At 45.0% G+C, this 21,191-nt stretch overlaps 1 long non-coding RNA gene across 1 annotated transcript; it reads right to left on the bottom strand.

The window, feature by feature from the left end:
- Positions 1-243: 243 nt before the first annotated feature.
- On the bottom strand, positions 244-6,530 carry LOC149362971 (uncharacterized). The gene is made up of 3 exons (XR_016289061.1): positions 6,297-6,530; positions 5,310-5,490; positions 244-1,237 (listed from the first exon to the last, which is right to left on the bottom strand). It is a non-coding gene; the product is annotated as an uncharacterized LOC149362971 (long non-coding RNA).
- Between the last annotated feature and the right edge of the window lie 14,661 nt (positions 6,531-21,191).

A 21,191-nucleotide genomic window follows, 5' to 3' on the forward strand; every position in this document is an offset into this window, starting at 1 on the left:
GAAAGGCCTGGGAGCCGAGAAAAAAGAAAAAAATTATCGAAGTCTTTCGTATTCAAGAGGCAGGTGACCTGTGTAAGCACTCCCTCCCTGGTGTTGGCAGAAAAAGAGATTGTTTATCGGCGCAACCGTATGCCTTGCAGGAGAGGGCAGGGCGTAGTTAGACCTGTTGCGGATGACGAGGCACCTGCGTGTGCTCAGTGATACATATTTATGTTGTACAAGTGTCCAGTAAAGATAGTTGAAGTCTAGCGGGTGTCCTGTGTGTGTGTGTCTTGGTGTTGTGTGTGTTTCTTACTGCTAAGAATATGATTCCTTCACTATCAGAGTTAGGCGTCTAGTTGCCATTAGAGATTTGTAGCAGTTACATGCACTGGAGGGGTTTCTTTCCCTGTGTGCTTTCAAAAGCGCATGTATTTTCGCACGATGCAGCCAAATTTTGTCGAGCCACAGCGGCGAAAGTAATCATGTTTTGTACATTCCAGAAACTGATATGGCTACTACGAACTGGCTAAAAGTCTCTAACTGCAACCAGTTGCAAACCTGTGTTAGTTAAAAAGTTAATTATCAGAAATTAGTTAACCAGCTTACTAAATACACCTCACCGGCTTTCTGGTGTCTGCTAACACTGGTAATATTATGCAGCAAAAGCCATGTTTTTGAAAACTACTTATTCTTCCCTGAAACACCTGGTGCATATAAATACTGCTCACTTTCCTGTACAACACAGAAACGAAATAATTTCTTCTGTAACATGAAAGTTCCATGAGCCACATAACAAACCCGTGGAAAAAAACTGCATGCATACACACACATCTCTCCAAAACAGCTAAAAATTCCTACACAGTGAAACAATGCTTACACTGTCTTAAGACCAACATTAAAGGCTGCAAACACTAGCGAATTAAAAGTCAAACAAATGCCAAACATATGCTAAATGTCCCCATGGATGTAGATATTAAGCTATGAGCTGATTTTAATAAAAATGCATCAGCACAGATATGCTTAAGCGACTTTGTTGGTGCACTATCCTGACACTTGTCCTCAATATCAGGCAGCCTGCTTGTTGTTCATCATCAGCCTGACTATGCCCACTGCAGGGCAAAGGCCTCTCCCATGCCTCTCCAATTAACCCTGTCGTTACTTGTCTGCATCACCAGTGGAAGAGGTAGCGTCCTAGTGATGAGACGTGTGCACGAACAGGTAGCCTCCTCCATGGCAGAATGCAGCAGCAAGAGAACTGCACAAGAAAACATTCAAAGTATACAGTTATAGTAACTTCTAATAGAATCAAACACGGAGAAGCAACAATCAGTTAAATGTGCACTAAAATGCAGCACTCCGAGTGAGTTTGATAAGGCTGCTGAGTAATAGCATAAGCAGCAGTCACAAGAATAGAACTAAATGTAATGCGTCCTTGAACAAGAAAAAGCCATAACATGCTGTTGTGTTCAATTCTGCCCCCACATTCGAAGACTGAATGATATTCACAGGAACTGACATTAACGTGTTACACCTAATTAGGCAGGCTCGAGACAAGGCGGTAGGTGACTATGGCATAGGTTCTAGGAACAGTAGGGGAGAGTTATTAGTAGAGTTCGCAGATAGAAATAATATACGGATTATGAATACCTTCTTCCGCAAACGAGCAAACAGGAAGTGGACGTGGAAGAGCCCCAATGGTGAGACTAAACATGAAATAGACTTCATACTGTGTGCACACCCTGGCATCGTAGAGGATGTGGAGGTCCTCGGTAAGGTCCGTTGTAGCGACCACAGAATGGTAAGGTCTCGTGTTAGCTTAGATTTGAAGAGGGAATGGAGGAAACTGGTGAAGCGAAAGGCTATTAACGAGTTAGCATTAAGAGGGAAGGTAGAGGAATTCAGACTGTCGCTGTAAAACAGATTTTCCGCTTTAACTGAAGAAGACGACCGCAGTGTTGAAACAATGAATGATAATCTTACAGCTATCGTTACAGAGTGCGCCGCAGAAGTAGGTGGTAGGATGGTTCGACAGGATACCAGCAAGCTATCTCAGGAGACTAAAGATCTGATTAAGAAACGCCAAAGCATGAGGACTTCTAACTCCACAGACAGGATAGAACTAGCAGATCTATCGAAGTTAATAAATAAGCGCAAGGTAGCCGACATAAGAAAGTTTAACGTGGAGAAAATCGAGCATGCTCTAAGGAACGGAGGTAGCCTAAAATCAGTGAGGAGAAAACTGGGCATAGGTAAAAACCAGATGTATGCGCTAAAAGACAAACAGGGCAATGTCATCAGCAATATGGATAAGATAGTTGAATTAGCCGAAGAATTCTACACAAATCTATACAGTAGCGAATGTAATCATCAAGTTACTGAGGGAGGCAGTCGAGCACAGCAATGGGACATCCTGCCAGTAACGAAGGAGGAAGTAAAGAAAGCCTTAGGAGCAATGCAAAGAGGGAAAGCAGCTGGTGAGGATCAGGTAACAGCAGATTTGTTGAAGTACGGAGGAGAGATTGTGCTACAAAAACTAGCCACCCTGTATACGCAGTGCCTTGTGACCTCGAGAGTACCAGAAGCTTGGAAGAACGCTAACATTATCTTAATTCATAAGAATGGAGACGTCAAGGACTTGAAGAATTACAGACCAATCAGCTTATTGTCCGTTGCCTACAAGGTATTTACTAAGGTAATCGCTAATAGAGTCAGGACAACCTTGGACTTTAGTCAACCAAATGATCAGGCAGGCTTTCGTAAAGGATACTCGACAATAGACCACGTTCACACTATCAATCAGGTGATAGAGAAATGCGCAGAATATAACCAACCCCTATATATAGCCTTCATTGATTACGAGAAAGCATTTGACTCAGTGGAAACCTCAGCTGTCATGCAGGCATTGCGGAATCAGGGTGTGGAAGAGTGTTATGTGAAAATATTGGAAGATATTTATAACGATTGCACAGCTACTATAGTTCTCCATAAAGTCAGCAATAAAATTACAATACGGAAAGGTGTCAGGCAGGGAGACACGATCTCGCCAATGCTCTTCAATGCCTGCTTACAGGAGGTATTCCGGGGACTGGAATGGGAACAGTTAGGGATAAGAGTTAATGGAGAATACCTGAGTAATTTGCGATTCGCTGATGACATTGCCTTGCTAAGCCACTCAGGACAAGAACTGCAAAGCATGATCAACCAGTTAGACAGGCAGAGCAGAACGGTGGGGCTAAGAATTAACATGCAGAAAACCAAAGTAATGTTCAACAGCCTAGCAAGGGAACAGCAGTTCGCAATTGGTAGCGAGGTGCTGGAAGTAGTAAGAGAATACGTCTACTTAGGGCAGGTAGTGACCGCAGATCCGGATCATGAGAGGGAAATAACTAGAAGAATAAGAATGGGGTGGAGTGCATATGGCAGGTTCTCTCAGATCATGATTGGTAGCTTACCAATATCCCTGAAGAGAAAAGTATACAACAGCTGTATCCTACCGGTACTCACCTATTGGGCAGAAACGTGAAGGCTAACAAAGAGGGTTCAGCTTAAGTTAAGAACAACGCAGCGAGCTATGGAAAGGAAAATGATAGGTGTAACGTTAAGAGATCGGAAGAGGGCGGAGTGGGTGAGGGAGCAAACGCGGGTTAATGACATCTTAGTTGAAATCAAGAAGAAGAAATGGGCTTGGGCAGGGCATGTAATGCGAAGGCAAGATAACCGCTGGTCCTTAAGGGTAACGGAGTGGATTCCAAGAGAAAGCAAACGCAGCAGGGGACGGCAGAAAGTTTGGTGGTCGGATGAGATTAAGAAGTTTGCGGGGATACAGTGGCGGCAAGTGACAAAGGACAGGGTTAATTGGAGAGACATGGGAGAGGCCTTTGCCCTGCAGTGGGTGTAGTCAGGCTGATGATGATGATGATGATGACCAAATTAGGCTATCACGAAGAGATATTTAGCCATTCCAGTCATATGAAGATAACATGCAGGCCATCAAATATAAAAATTATTTTGTGTTTCTGATTTGTCTGCACAAAAATTCAGGCAGCTTTTGTTTTCAAAAGTGATGGCACAAAGACATTGCAATATAATGCACATGTTGCTGTAGATAATGTATCATTTGGAGCTATACCAGGTGTTAGGGGAAAATGTATGAACAAAGAGTACAAAGGTGAGCAAGTTCGTCAGGGCAAAAGTGGCACACTCTAAAGCAAATGAATCAAAATATTAAGGCACACACTGCGTCAGATACAATACTTGTAAGTAAAGCTGCATAGAACTACAAGCAATAAAAGCCTCAGAAACGTGCCCCTAAGGGAGCAGCTGGACTAGTAGTTTTTTATTTGTCCCGCAGCACATCCCTCTAGTGCTGAGGCCTGCTCATATCTGTTTAAGTTAAGAATACAAGGGAAACAAGCAAACAAGTGTTCCAAAGAAGATAAAAATGTGCACTTAGGTTGTTCTTTAGGAAATTACCTGTCACTAATTGCAGCAATAAATACCTCGAGAAAGAAAATAAGTTATTTACACAGCTTATTACAAACCTTGATGGCACGGGAGAAAGGCAACATCAAATGCATCGGTTCAAGTAAAGCCAGAGGTCTTGTTAAGGTCACAGCAATATTTGTTGACTTAGGCTCAGCTAGTGTAATGCAATCAGTAACTGAACGTTGGCATGAATAAAAAAAACAATGCACCAATACTCAATTCCAAATGCATTTCAACTGTACAGTGCAGTCAGTTGTGACAAAGGGAGTGTGAAAGAAAACCTCAGCAATGCTCATGACATTGAATAAGCACCTTTCTTCTGTACAGCTAAAATATAAGCTTTGAATGGTTTCATGTAATGCAAGGATAACCTGGTAAGGTATCAATTATTGATGCTAGCAACAAATATGCTTCTAAAGCAGAGTGCTCCACTTGAACGCCAATATTCAATTATGCATTGCCCGTTAGGCCATGCCTATCACATCACTGGTTCACTTCAAACATGCCATACCTTGTAAGAGGTAGGTACTGCTGAAGTAAACCTATAAAATTTATTTGCTGCTTTTAGACTGCTGTATAAAGGTCATGAAGCAGATAATTGTTTTAATTTGGTCTATACTGTGGTCAAGATTTCCAAGCACGAGAGGCATGAGGGAAAAAACTATAGAAAGCATTTCACACTATAACACAATGCACTTGACTAGGGGAGTGCTTTCATGATGCCCGCAATATCTTTTCCCTTTCTCTTGGCCCTCTTTTAAAAGAAAAAAAAACGAAAGAGAGAGGGAGCCTGGACCAGAAGATTTTTGGCAGGCTAAAAAAGACAAGGAAAATATACCCACTTGTCTACCTATCCTTTTACAAGGGGCACATGCTTGATATCCAGAGTCAATGGCTGATAGGCTGAACCAGCAGGTCTTGATGTCATTTGCCTCTGGTTGAGGTAGCGTTGGCTCGATGACAGATGAAAGCTGGTGCAAAAGTAGCGTGATGATACCGGTGGAGCAGCTGTACAGGGCTTGACTGCGGGTGCATTTGAAGAAAGGCTGCATTAGAGCCATGCTTTCATAAACATCACAGAAGCCACATCCCATTAAAACCTTTAGCTGTTCAGTCCAATGTGTTCATGAGTGGAGGCTAATGATTAATTGCCTGTGCCTCCAATAGTTAGCAAAAAAATGGTTTACAAAGCTTGTCATACTTTTCTTAAAGCTATTATTTGCGAATCACGTTATACTTTTATCGCTTCAGACTGAAAATGGGGGAATGACATAAATGTAGTGAACGTAAAAAAATAAAATGACAACAAACCTTCCATTGTGCGATTACCTCAGCTGCACTACAATGGAATGGTTCTGCTATTTTTAATCGTCGTTTCGTTGACCAGAACTATCAAGAAACACAGCACTTGATGTGACTGCGACGTAGAACGGGCAATGCTCCTTATCCAGTAAACACTCAGGCAGCAGAATCAAAAGACGCACGCCGCTACAAGCACTTTTCGTTCTTATGGTCTCCTTTTCACGCGCTGCTCCTGTTCAGTCGGAATAACGAATCAAGCAGCACCCCATAGTTCTCGGCGTGCAACCAAATTCTATCACATAACTCCTGCGCCGAGGAGCTGACGCAAACAGCGTGAGGCGGCGGGTTAAAAGTTGCATAGTTGGCAAGCGAGCGTGTCAGAACACCTTCTCTCTGCAAACGATCGCGTGGTGCCCGCATTTTGCACCTCACTGCGAACAAGACGTGAAGACCAACCCAAATGCATTCGCAGCCCTCAATCATACCCCCGACACATCGCAGAAGTCATTTTCCAGTTCTGTACTTACATTTGTCAACGTTCACGGCAAGCCGTTTCTTCTATCGGGCATCGGGCGCCGGCCGCTCTCGGCGTGGTTGCGTGCAGTACGTCAGAGCAGTTTTTGAGCACTGCCTGCGCGTAAGAACGTCTTCCGCAGCACTGGAGCCATCTGTCACCTTCCGAGTTCAGTCACACTACCACAACACTAACGAGGCCGCACATTTAACACAAACAAACTGAAGAAACGCACCCACATCACAACCGTCGCCCCCCGCCAACAGAGTCGTTTCAGCGTCCTATAAAAGATAGTGTAGCCCGCGGCCAACATGAGACTCGCAATCCGCCGCCAGCGAACGGAAAGGTGGCGCTAATGTCGCCTAACTTTACACGCGTTAAAAAAAGAATTGATAAAGCCCTTTTTGCCACAAACTTGTTGCATTAAACGACAAAATATTTTGTTTCAATTACAAAGTCAGCGAATTGGAATGATTGCGGTGAAAAAATGCGACTACTCACAACCATCTGTTTCTGGCGGCGCTGCGAACGAAAGCTTGGTAGAGTCACTGGAAAAAATTTCAGAGTACCGCAAAGGTCGGAATTTGACTGGCAACACTGAGCGGCCACTGCCATTTACCTTCCAAGCCGACTGCGTCGCAGGAAGGTCGCCGTGTTGGAAGAGCTTGATATTCGGTGACGTATCGGGTTGAGTGTTCACTGAAGCGCAAATACTTCGTGCTCGGAGACAATGGTTACTCAGAAGAGAAAAAATAATGTTATTTTGTGCGAAGTAATGCAGCCGGCGGTTTGTTTTGCTCCGCGGTTGCGTTTACTGCAGGAACTGTGCTATGATTGTGAGCAGCATCTTAGCGCTGCTATCGGGAGCTTGTGCACGCCTTTTTTCCCCTTCCGCGGAGCAAGCTACGAAGGAAACATTTCGCCACTCCGAGCAGCAAAGAGACAAGCGCGTGCTTTTGGGCAGTGAGCATCGTGGACCGCCACGGGACTACCGTCTCGTTCAAGCAGGACGAAACTACTTGACATTAGCTTCTTCTTCCCATCCACTCTAGGCTTCTCGAAGTCTTCAGCACAAAAGTGGTCCTGCAAATGTTTGTTGTACGGTTAGAAGAGTGGTGCTGGTCACCCAAATGCTGGGCTGCCCAAGGAGGCTCCCAGGGCTTTTTCGAGTGAAGCCCTGTTTCAAATATGTGGAACAAGAAAAACATGGAATATAGCTGTAATAATAAGCTGAAACACCGAAATAAAAAGGCAAAGAAAAACAATACGTTATAAAGGTTTCTAACTTTACGCAGTGACACTTAAAATAGCTCATTTGGGATGTAAACACGCATGTCGCCGCAAACACGCAGCTTCAAGGATTGCTAACAATTCACCCATTTCTATTTTTCTACCAGTCCCAACACAACTGAACAGAAAGCGGCCGTTATGTGAACGTAAGACATGCCCGTCCATGCTTTTATTGACTGCGATCGTCACGGTCCGCGAAAAACAAGTGCCATGGGTCGAATGACTCGAGGCGCGGAAAGATCGTGCGAGTGCTTGGTGCACGTTAGGACGCGGAATTCTCGCGCGACAAGTTAGTGCCTTCGCGTGCCACAAGCACGGAATAGTCCGAAGAGCCGCGTGTGTTGAGTAACAAGCGCGTACACCTGTACCCGCGTCAAGCGGGCAAGCCGCGAACGATCCCTGCGCGACATGCGCGACGGTCTTGCTGTGAACTCCTATTCTCTTAGCATCCTATCGCTAACACCGCGTGCACTGCGCGTACATACCTTCTAAAACAGCACCAAAAAGCACAAGCAAGGTTCACTTAGCAGCGTGTGTTTTTTGAAGGCTTGAAGTTCTCCCGGTCGATTCTGTGCAACCACGCAGAACGGCGCTCTCGGTCATTTTTCCCGGTCGGAATAGAGAAAAAAGTCTTTCCGGGCTCGGTGCGGTTGCTAAATCCGAAGGCGCAGCAGCCAGGCATGATTTCTTCGGTATCAAACACGAGAGCGACAGTTGCAACGCGAGAAACGTCGGAAACCTGCGCTCTTCTCAGCCGGCCCGACCGGCGCTTGGAAGGTATATGGCACCCCAAGATCACGTGGTACGGTTGGGCCAATGACCGCGTCGGCGGCGCGGGGAAAGGAAATGCGGCACTCTGAAATTTTTCCAGTGACTCTAAAGCTTGGAAAACCGGGCAGCATGCCGGGCAGCTACAGGCGACGCATCTAGGGCCAGGAAAGCCGCAGCCGCTGCACGGCTGCACTGTCTGCCTAGTTCTAAGGCTATAACTCAGCTCCCCGTAACTGCGTCGCAGAATAAGGAATGATGATGATGTTGCCAAACGCTACTGGTTTCGGTTTTTATTTTCGCATATTGTGTGGCTTAGCGTACTCTACACAGCTTGGCTCATGCGATTTAGTGTACGTGTGTGTACCTAGGGAACACGAGCGTTCGCACGCCGCTCTAGCGTGACGCGCGAAACTTTCAAGGCTGCGCTGCAGCATCGCCTCTGTTTTGTGTGTGTTTATATCACGTCATTGGACACCTTGCACGCTCTTTGCTCGAGCGAGCCCCGCCGACAGTCGCGCTACCGTAGTCTTTTTGTGTGCTTCCTTGATTGCTTTTTGCCTCTGCCTTATGCGGTCCTCGGCTCGGCCTCACGTCCGCTGATGGCAGTAAGAAAAGGCGAAGAATGAACACATGCTTTCGCGCGTCTACTCCGTATGACTACGTTAAAACCCAACACTTTATTCCAGGATTCCTTAGTCATTGCATTACGGGAAGATAGAAAATACAGCTATCACCACGTTTTCCCTCGCCACAGCTTCGTACCGTGTTTGCGTTGAAGGAGATGCAAGTGAAGATGCGGAAGAGGCACTGCGCCTGTGCTTTAGCGGTGCTCAAAGTGGGGGCTGCTCTCACCCTAGCTTTTTCCATACTGGAAGCTCCTCTGTGGCTCAGTACTAGCGAAAAATGTAACAAGTCAAGAATGAGGGCTTATAGTGCTCCAATTGCCGTGCACCTTCCTCATGCAAAGCCCTTGTTACCGCAGTTGAGTACAGCGGGCCGCTGTTACCTGTTTTGTTTCTCTATACTTCTCTTTATAGTATCGGCCGCCGAACATGAATAAAAATTAATATTGCCTTGCCTGAAATTTCGCATGTACAGTCGCTGAGGAACGAAGCAACTTGAGTTCTCGAAGCTGTAAGCCTGCACACGTTACACAGAATTTACTCAGAGCGCGAAGCGGTGCGGCCCTTTTCGCGCGGGGTTTTTCAGCCCCGTGCGATCAGCCATTGCTGGTCGCTCGAGGAGGAGGGTAGTGCGAGGGTTTAAATTGGGCGCTCCCACGTGGAGTGGCATAGTGTACCGGGCACTTTTGCATGGCGGGCAGTGTGCAGGGAAAGTGTGCTTGCGGTGCAGGTTCAGGAAGCTGGTGATATAGTTTGGGCGCCATTTGGGCTAGCGAGAACGTGTCATTCAATGAGTGTGGAAACACATCGGTGCAATGCTAAACTTGAATTTTTTTTGTAGCTCGCAACAATAATCCCTCTGAAACCTCAGAGCGAAACGCTCTTAATGATAGTGTGTTTTAGCACCGTCGTACGGTACATCACTGTTCAACTGCACGTTAAAATATGACCTATCAAGAATTACAACAATAGCAACACCAACGTGTTTCGAATTGGCAGAGTTGTTGTACAGCTCTGCTGAAATTCTTTGTTAGTTCTGAAATGTTAAATCTGTTTAATGACTGCCTGAGTACAGAATTTAAGGACGAATACGCAGCAGAAAGCATTGTTTTCGTGTAGAATGAGCCATCAGCGAAACTGATTCGCTGTAACGAAGTCATCATTGCGCTTATGTAACACAATATGTCACTAGCTCCTTTTTTTTCTTAAAGTTCTTTTAATTTCCTTGAAGTGCGAGGCAATAATACTTGAGTATTCTATGAATTCATTCACTTTGTACCAAAATTATTTCGTTTGCTGGTAACTTTTTTCGTAGACTTTATACAATCAAAAATTGTCACTAAATGTCTTCAATTCAAGGCACGTTTCTGAATTTCGGGATAAATGTTCTGTTATGAACTTTGCCCTTTTCCCCGCACTCGAAAATGCGAAAACAGTAAATCTAGTATTGAGAAAATTGAACTGAAATTTCTAAAAATCCACAGCGTGCTCGGCTATGGGAATGTGATTGCAAATTTTTGTTTCGTCTTCAAGGTTAGTTAAGTTGCCGGTTTGAAGTTGTCGGCTACAGTACTCGATTATTTTAGGCTTTTATTTGTTTATTCGCATCACCAAAATGCTTTCTCGGTTCGTAGTATATTTCTATTGACAGCAGTATATAAGCAGTAAGAAAATTGTATGAACTTTCTATCAACAAATGTTGATAAAATATGCCCTAAGAAAATGGGACTGCAAATGTTTGTTTCGTGTTCAAGGTTGCTTTAGTTGCATTGACATGTTAGGCTAGAGTACTTAATTAATTTAGGCATTTATTCTCATTATAAAACGTTCTGTCGGTGTCTAGTATGTTTCTACTGACAGCAGTACATAGAAAGCAGTAAGGAAATTGTATGAACTTCCTATCAACGAATGTTAATAGAATATGCTTGGCAAAGGGAATGTGAGTGTAATGTTTGTTTCGTGTTCAAGGTTGTTTTCATAGCTTTGAAGTGTTCGCCTACAGTACATGATTTGAGGCATCTATTCGCATGACCAAAAATGTTTTGTCACTCTCTAGAGTATTTCTGCTCACAGCAGTCCGTAAAGAACATAAAGTATTAAAATGGAATATATTTTCTGTTTTAAAACGTTTTCCCATATCCTGATTACATTCCAAACGCATTTGCTGCGAATAATGTTGGTCGCTTTTCGATATAGTGAAATTGTTGACTAGCTGCAACAGATTTCACCATGCAATCAGGTAAGATGTCCTCACGATTATGCGAACAAGATAGTGTTAATCACCTCGAACACCATGCAGTTTGTTCATTTACTTCTCTCAACGTGTCAAACTGCACCCAGATTTTCTAGTAACTTTCTATTGACAGGAGTAAATACAAAGAAGTAACAGTCTACCAACTTTGTATTGACAAAGGTACATAGAATGTAAAAATTACTTTCTAGTAACTTTCTATTGACAGGAGTACATACAAAGAAGTAACTTCTATCAACGTTGTATGAACAATTGTTGATAGAATGTAAAAGTTACTACAAGGTTACTAGAGTCAATAGAATGTTAATACAAATTCTAAAGAAAGTTGATATCCATTTTTGTAAGGGATATTCTTCACAATGCGAAATAAACGCTTTGAAAACATTTTATTGCTCTTTCTTCTTACATATTTTAAAAACAATAGAACTTAGGTAATTGCTTCATCGTCGTAGTCGCAACTAAAATAATATACGTAATGTAACAACATCATGAATAAGTCTGCTGAAAGAATGTAGATTATTTGGCAGCCTCGTCTGGACGTCTCTGATCCCCTAGGCGCACTGAATGGAGGCAAATGGCTGAACCCTTTAAATTGGTTGGTGTCACAAGCCACCGAGCCATGACTCGTGAAATTTCATTCTTGTCTTTATTTTAGCCACCAACCACTTAACCTTCTCTTGGTTAACTTTAATTGCTTAAAATCTATTTTCCCTTTACTGTACTTACACCCCACTGCTTTGAATGAATCACGCCCAATACTTTCAACTGTAGGGTGCAGCCCTTTAATGAAACCCGCAGAACCGGTCCCTGTTATAGTACCTGACCTGCTCAAACATGCTTTTATTTCCAGTGCCGATTCCGTCAGCATCCTTCTTTTGCTCAGTGCATCTCTATTTCTTTAGCCTTTTCTACACCGGTAATTGCTGATTTGACCCCCAACTGCTGTCCACATATTTACTTGTCAGTATTTCTAGTTCGCTTTCTCCATTTTGTGTCGGCATTCCTCATGTGCCCGCGCCGCCATCTATGAGCGACAGGCGCTGCTCTCGCACAATGGATTACGCAGACGGCGACGCCGCTCGGCCACCGAATGGGCGATCGTCTTCGGAAGCGACTACTGAGACCTCTACCACGCAAGAAGCCCAGCAGTTCGTTTGCCAACGGAAGTTCCGGGGGAGATATTTTACCACAGAGGCGGAGCAAGAATAAAGAATACTTAAGAAGCGGGAACACGGAGAAACACGCATGCATTCCTGCTGTGAGATATTTTAGGCGTAGCAAGGATTACACAGCGAATTTTACTACATGGCCATGAGTTAAATGGACTGCAGAAAACTTTATCCGCTCCTTCCTACACTGCGGTGAACTTTCAGGCTGAAAAGACGCAAAGTATACAAACGAACTGAGCAACTAATGGAAGTGAAACGACATATGGTCAAGAATGGTACTCTCGACAATGGAGCGGCTCAGCTCTTAAGAGTTAAAAATATTTCCTCATCGTGGGTGAACTTTTGCAAACGCTGCGTCTCAGTCCTAAGGATGCTGCACCAATATTGCAGAAAATCTGCCGATGAGTGTTGCTGTACATTATGCACTGGCGAAATTTGTAAATAACATTTCACTCCGTATAGCCTTACATTCCATCAGTTCCTGTGCAACATAGTAAGTGCAACGGATCCAGGGAAAGCATGTCGCAGTGAAGGAAAAAAAAACCATAGTAAAGCTGGACTCGAAAACAACTGTACATCCTAACAGCACATCTGCTCCGCGCAATCCACTCGGCATGCGCGCATGACGGCAACAGAACCCAGAGAGGCAGCAGAGATGAAATAAGCGACTGATGCTTCTCTACTTGAAAAAAACGGGAGAGGGAAATGAGCAATCTCATCTGTTTGATACGCCACGGGCTCGAATCCCAGTTTCGGCAATGTTTTTATTTATTTATGGTTCCACACGGTTTCATCGAAGGCTGCGACGTGGTCAACCTGTGACAGGACGTCAAGAGCTGCGGCACATTTACGGTATGCGGGCAAGGCTATTTACATAAATGTTGTTTGCTATCAATACTGGAGTCATAGGTTCACGAGTTTAATCTGCGCCCTGCATTAAACGCTTTAGAAAGAAACGCACCTAGAATAAAAAACATTCTTTAATGGTTAGGAAAAAATATCCACGAACAAGGGCCATGAAGAGTATCATAGCCAAAATACCATCAAGCATAAATCGCAAACTGTACAGGAAAGGAAAAACCTTAGGGTGGTTGTCAAAGTTTCGACAGGAGAACTTGTCCGCTACTGTGAAAAACGTTTATGATTGGCGGACTTTAAAGTGGGTCATCATTCGAGGAGCAAAGCCCAATGAGGAGGAGGATGGTGTGACATGGGAATGTAATTGTTAGGATGGGACCGAAGAATCTTGTCCAGTCATGATGGCTGCTAGAGTTGATAACCAGTTGACCTGAAAACCTGCGAAAAGAAAGAAGCCACTTCAGCAGAAAGGAATCGGGGCTGGGGAGCCTGGAGAGATAGGGTGCGGCTTGAAAGGATGCATGTCCAGCTGGGAGAGGTGCTTTGTGCGACTTGGGGTGTTGACCTCAAAAACTGAGATAAGGAATTAGTCACCATGACCAAACGAAATACGTAATAAAATAAAAAGATATCGGAAAAAGTGAAAGAGTGTGGGCGAGCACAGAGAAAGCGTAAAAGGAAGAAGTGGTACGAAGGAATGTGGAAATTAAGGATTCTTCAGAAATGACGGCAAGAAGTTACGCGAACAAAGAGAAAAAAAATGTCGTTGCAGCGGAAAAGGACCAGTCATAGTGGAAGGGTAGGGTGAAAGAAAGGATAAAGCAATGGTATGAAGTACTAAAAAATGCTGTGACCATGGGCAAGACTCTCTTAAAGAATTATGCCAGAATCCGAATGTGAGGGATTCGATGTTTCCTTTGGATATGTTGATCCTTAATGGTCGTAAGGTTTTGAATGTGTAGATTTGGAATGCCTATCTGTATTGTCCTTCCCTTGCGGATTTTCAGGCTTGACCAGAAGAAGGGATATTCTCTCGTTGTCCAGAGGAGCGAATTAGACTATAGAAAAAATTCGAGTTTCCTCTTCCCGGGGATATTTCTCACTGAAAATGTGGAAATAAACTAAACAATTTATGTAGGTTAAGTGGCGTTTGACGAGAATTATGGTGTGAGATAACGGCGGGCACAGCTCGAAAGCACCGCAAAATAATTCCTCATTCTCGCACGGTGTCGATTTGTGCTATTTATGCGCGCGGACAATGTTTGGAAACAAGTCCAGTCCTGTGTGTCTCCGTTGTGTTCGTGTCTTTTTAGCGTTATGTGGCAAGGGAACCATCACCAACTCGCCCAAGCTTCTATTCTAGTAATGAAGTCGTCTAAATGCTCTGGCTGTCATGAGCGCCGCTCGCGCTTATTCCTGAAAAAATCTTTGCTGACTGTTGTATGCTGTTCAGTGTCGAAGTTGTCAAATATTGTTTCATCCTATGTAGCGCTATTTTCTACCGGTTGCTGTCTACCTCATGTTAAACATATTAGTTGCAACGGATCCCGCGCGAAAAAAATGCCGTAATAAACGCGAAAAAACTGATCGCAAATCAGCAGCGAAAAATAAATGTCTCTCTATTGCTGCATGGTTACTGCGCGAAATCCACTCAGCAGGTGTGCATGACGGCAACAGAGTCCGGAGAGGCAGATGAGACAGGATATGCGCCTCAGACTTTCCTCCTTGGAAAAGGGGTGTAGGAAATGTGGACAGCATCCGTGTTTACTTTAAAAAACGATGCCTTGCGAGCGCTGGTTGTTTCTATGTATTAATTTAATGTAGGAAGGCATGTTCCTCGTCGTGGTGATGTCTATACACCTCTTTCCATGTAATTGTAATCTTGAGATTTTCTTTTAGGGACTTCTTATTATTATAAAACAAAAGCATCAGAAATTGCCTACACTTTCATTCAACTGCAGACATCGACAAAATGCTTCTTCTTCGGGCCAAGCTTCCATTATTATGTTCCAACCAGGCCCAACAGAAGGGTTGTTAAAGCTCCCTCATAGAGCAGAGCTGCTAGCGCACGAGATGAAGGCCGATGCATCACCGTCGTAGATTTCCTATTAAAAACTCAGGGAGTAGGAAGTGCATCTTCGATGCGTCCATCCTCGAAACTGATGGTGGTACATGCTGTCTTCCCGACGTCAGAGTCAAACGGCACGGACCCCTGTGTTCCTTTTACCATACCTGTACGTGAAAGAACAAAGAAGAAATACAAGAAAAATATCGCCTTGCTCGGCGTACGGACAAGCCAACGTGCCAGTCTCACAGTTGCAGGCGAGGGCATGGAATCACACATACGCGAAAAAGCATGCCGCAGATTTTCTCAAAAACAGCGCTTGTTTGGTGATCGAAACTCATACATGCTGCTTCGATCGTTAAGCCCACTGCATCTGTTTAGGTCTAGTTCACTGAGAAAAAACTGGCTTTTGCACTTAGTGCATAGCAATTTTACTGGGCATCGGCATAGCATTCGTCATTACCACAGCCTTTTTCTTTGCCCGATAATTTTTATATATCACGCGAAATGGACGCGAAGCAAAGATGTACACAGGGGATTACCATTTTCAGAAAATCTGCACAAATAAAATTCCGTCACTCTGGGCAACGACCATGAAACACGTGTCGGGGTTAGTTTTCTCCATGGCCGCAGCGTAATCATTACAATGCTCGTGAGGTTGCCTCTTAAGCGCCAAAATGACTCAGCACTTTCGAGGAAGAAAAATCTCCTCCCTTCCTCACCCCTTTCCAACACCGAAAAGCCTGCTTTGTTGTATAGCAACAAAAAAGACCTACTCGGAATAAGGGGCGGTCTTAAACATGAGGTCAACATGAGGTCATCCCTCTGGTATCTGCTTCCAGTGGTTTCTAGGAAACTACACCCTTTTTTTTCTTATCTCCCTCTGCCAGCACTACCAAGTACCCCTTTGTGCGCTGAAGGTAAAGCCGATTGGTGGAGCCGCGCTTTACTCTCTTCACAGCTGCCCTTTCCCAAACGTGTGAGGAACTCCAAATCTTTAACGTATCAGTTGCAGTGTTGAAAGCACTCCATCTTGATACCTGATGATCAAAGCTGTGTATCTTTTGCGAGCGCAATCCGGTGTCTTTCAATATGGGGATGAATGTCCAGCGAATTTTGGCCGGGGCCACGGCGAAAATCGAAAAGATTCAGAACAGCCGCAAAGACCTCGGCATCCACAAACACCTGATGCTTCATCTCCTGCTTCAACAGTGGTCGTGGCTCTAATCTAGCGACTCAGAAGACGACGAAGACGGAAAAGCCGAAAAAAGGGGGCCGCTGCAATGGTACCGCCAAGAAATCCGCGATTCCCAAACCGTCCAACAAGAACAGCAAGGTTGTCAACGAACTGCGAACTGAACCTGAAGGTAAGTACTAAAGTTCTAAACACTTGATTTCCCGTGATCATTTCGGGCGGAACAACGTAGCGTAGGGACGCCAGTATTGGTAACGTTGTCTAATAATTTGTTTACAGTGCATTCACAGAGCGATGTACAAATATTGTTCTGTTCACGCGTAATTTGAGGGTGTGTTCACAAATGACGCAACGGCTGCAGCAAGGCACGGGTATCTTCGTGCAGTTTCAGCAATACCTCTTACGAACCGTTTGCGTTTCTGGGGGATGTTGTTTTCGGTACGCAATATATTAAGCTGAGTTCGTCGTGTACATACGCTATCTGTAGTAAAGCTCACCTGTATGTATGCTTGTCTTACATCTTAAAGTCTTAACGCTGCCATCCGACTATCGCAGACTCAGTTTGCATGGCGGCATTTGCCGCTGCGCAGTATTAACTTTAGCGCAAATTAACGAACATTTCGTTTCAGAAAAGGTGTTAGTTGAAACTAAGAGTTTATGGTTAATACAAACATGTTGCTGACCTGTTATCAATTTGTTCGAGTTCAGTTCAGCGGAACAGCTTTGGCCGCACTCGGGCACTTGCCCGTGGGGCTGTTTCTTGTATGTGATTTTCAAATAACAATAGTCTCACGCGCCACACAAAGTTTGGTTTTCTTCTCTAATACAGTAGCTTGGCCTCATTAAAATCCTCGTGCTCTCAGGCAGCCACTTTCTTGTTATTCTTATCTTGCCTTAACGCATATGTATTTAGCACACTTCAGCTCTTAGTAGTCAGTGACTCACTGCTGCGTCCGTGCCGGAAACGGCTGGCAGAGATGGAACACGGCCCTCATGCTAACCACAGTGATTTGTGTATGGGGCGCTTTCTGATTATCCCGTATTTGTAGCGCGGCATGTTGAAACGTCTTTATCCATATTCTACGTCCCATCTGCATCATCTTAGTATTCACTGGCGTCGTCAGTACAACCCTCTGCCCTACGGAGGGTAAAAGCAGACAAGAGGCGCTGGATGTAGGGATTGTTTTTTCTTGCTTTAATTTTAAGGAAATGCATTGTTTCATAGCTCAATTCTACACATAACCGTCACTTCTTTCTAACGGTTCGTCTATTAATCTTCGTAGATGAACACCAGACCTTCAAGAAGCTAAAGCCGGAACCGACTTGCGGAGGCGAGCCAAAGGCCGGCCCATCTCCAAGGTGGACCTGCGCTGCAGGAGCCAACCCCCTCGTTCTGACGCTCACGAAGGGTGACCGGAAAAATGTAATGCAAGAGATGCAGCGCTCTCCCGCCGATGAGGACCCCATGGACTGGAGCTGGCTGTACGAAGATTCCTTCGAGTTGCCGGAGGACGCCCCAGTTCCGGACCCGGATCTTTCGTTCCTCGAGCAGTGAAAGCGCGCCTAGACGGAAGTAAATTCCAATCTTCCCTCTCAGCACCAGTGATCGGTGGCCAACGCATGGCTGCCATTTCGATTGCATGACAAATGTCCAAACGGACAAGCTTTGATATGTATTACTCTCTCTGCAGCCTTTTAATTGTACCCATGTTTCCCCAAGCCCACTTGTCAAGGTGCAATACACTAAGCTCACAAACCGATGTGATGCCTTGATACTGTGATGTAGCATTAGTAGGCGTGCTTTTTGGATGCAGGTCAATAAAGATGCTCTTTCGTAATCTAATGCTCCGGTTTCTTTCATTCGGTTAACTGACATCCCTAGAAGAGAATGACTATTTGCAAAGTAAAGGTAAGAAGAACAAAATGTAGGAACGCTTTGACAGTTCTCTGCTGATGCTGCTTCCCAGATAGTGTCAGACAAAAATTTTTGGTATAGATTGCGAAAGTAGCGCGAATTCACCTCATGTTCTCGCGAAAGTGACTGTTTGAGAAGACCTCAAACCTCCTAGCTTGTGGAATATGCTACTGCACTCCCTCTCATTATCAGTAGCCTTGTTTGGAGAATATGGCTGCATTCTATTTCTGGTCAGATGATAAAATCCCCTACTTTAGCGACAATAAATAAAGCTCGCTGCAGATATGTTACCGTCACTATTCAGTGTTTCATTGGTGTGGGTGAGTAATAAGTGAAATACTTGTTTCAGAGAAATTGTGTGGCGTTTCCATCTGAAATAGTTGCAAGAAAATACGGCGGCAACGTGCTAATTGGCTCGGAACATACAAACATAGAAGGGTGTTTTGAAGGTGATAGGTGACTTTTTCTTTTTTCAAGTAATCTGGTGTCCCCTGACAAATATCCAATTGGATACGCCTTTATCATTTTACTCGTGCTCAACTTTTTCCTTTTGGCTACATTTTACAAATCACATGTTTAGAGTAGCGCTCATAACCACCCCTCAGAATATGTTTCTTCAATATATTCTTCACAATGCGAAATAAACGCTTTGAAAACATTTTATTGCTCTTTCTTCTTAAATAGTTGAAAACGATTGAACTTAGGTATTTGCTTCATCACCGTAGTCGGCTCTGAACTAATATTCCTGATGTAACAACATCATGAATAAGCCTGCTGAAATAATGTAGATTATTTGTCAGCCTCGTCTGGACGTCTCTGATCCCCAGGCGCACCCTGGACGGAGGCATCAGGCTGAACCCTTTAAACTGGTTGGTGGCTCAAGCCACTTCGCCATGACTCATGAAATTTCAATCTTGTTTTTATTTTAGCCACCAACCACATAACCTTCTCTTGGTTACTTTTACTCGCTTAAAAACCAATTTTTCCTTCACTGTAGGTACATCCCACTGCTTTCAACAAATCATGCCCGCTGCTTTCAACTGTAGGGTGCAGCCGTTTAATAATACCCGCAGAACAGGGTCCCTCTCGTAGTACCTGACCTGCTCAAACATTTTTAATGTTCCCAGTGCCGATTCCGTCAGCATCCTTCTTTTGCGCAGAGGCATCTCTTTTTCTTTAGCCTTTTCTACACCGTTAATTGCTGATTTCGCCCCCCCCCCCACTGCTGTCCACATATTTAGTTGTCAGTTTAGTAGTTTACTTTCTCCACTTTGCGTCGACATTCCTCATGTGCCCACGCCGCCATCTATGACCGAGGGGCGCTGCTCTCGTACACTCGATTGTGCAGACGGCGACGCCGCTCGACCATCCAATGGGCGCTTAAAGGCCGGGATACATGCGACGTTTTTTTTTCGACGACATTCGCGCGGCAGAAAACGTCGCGGCGGCGCGACGCCCGGCTGGAGATACATGGAGCGTTGAAGCGGCGGCGCGCCGCAGCGTATCCCTCGACGCGAAAGCAAATGTGATCAACAAGGGGCAAACACCACTGTGTAAGGAGGTCTGTGAAAACAGCGACGCTAACCATTCTGTTAAAATCAGGAAACTTTCACTTCGACATCACTGTACAAATTTTAGCACGCGCGCTCAAGTATCCATAAAGATTTGCGTGCTCGAATGCATGCCGTCGCGTACCTTTGGACGCCCGCTCAGCCGCGGACACCAGCGGCTGCGGTTTTCTTCGACACATTCGTTTCAGGGAGGGAGCGCAGGCATTCCGATCCAAGATTCGGCAGTGTTCTCCAAAGAAAGCGACATTTCAAGTCTGATGAAGCGTTTATTTTCACGAAAATAACATTTCCGTGCCAAAAAAACCGCGTAGCTCGTCGGCCATGGCCATGCTGGCGGCGGCAGGGAGAGGACCGGAAGAGCGGGCTTACTGCGCTGCTATTGGCTCGCTTCAGCCGCCGCTTCGGGTCCCACCGGACGCCGCGCGTCGAAATCTAGCCGGTCCTGATCTGCGGCGGCGGGCGTTTTTCTCGATGCCGGGCGTCAAATCTGCGCCGTCGGGCGAAAATCGACGACTCGCCGCGGTAAAAACGCTCCATGTATTCCGGCCTTAAGAGCTGCGCTATAAAACAAATCTCGTTCCCAGTATCTTGAGTTGTTTTCAACATCGCCGATTTCAAATGTGCCAACTACACAGGACATTTAAATGATCATCTACGCTAGCGAAGCAAAGGCACGCAAACACGGCATCCGAAAGAAAATATATATTACCAGGCAGCGGCACTCCGTTGGAGCTGCCAGCGCGTGTGCACAGGCCGTGCGCTGTCAAGACCCTCGCTGTACGCTGCCTTCTGCCCAACAGTGGCGTTCAGGGCTCAGATGACGGTACGTGTCCGCAAATTTGGCACACGCCTGCTCACGTCTGAAGATTTCATGCTCTATGTTCCTATGCCCTAACTTAATGGCATCGACATAGGCGGGACCTTTCACATATGACTGCAGCCAACCGCACAGAACTCGATTGTCTTCGGAAACGGCTATTGAGACATCTAGTACAGAAGAAGCCCAGCAATACGTTTTCCAAAGGACGTGTCGGGCGAGATGTTTTACCTCTGAGGCGGAGCAAGGCAAGGAATACTTAGGAAGCGGAGACAGGGGGCGGCACGCATGCATTCCTGCTCTGAGATATTTTAAGAGTAGAAAGGATTGCACAGCCAGTTCTACTTAATGGCCACGAGTGAAATGAACTGCAGACGACATTT

Source organism: Amblyomma mixtum, chromosome 2, assembly GCF_055824585.1.
Source record: "Amblyomma mixtum isolate Tamu chromosome 2, ASM5582458v1, whole genome shotgun sequence".
Classification (NCBI taxonomy): domain Eukaryota; kingdom Metazoa; phylum Arthropoda; class Arachnida; order Ixodida; family Ixodidae; genus Amblyomma; species Amblyomma mixtum.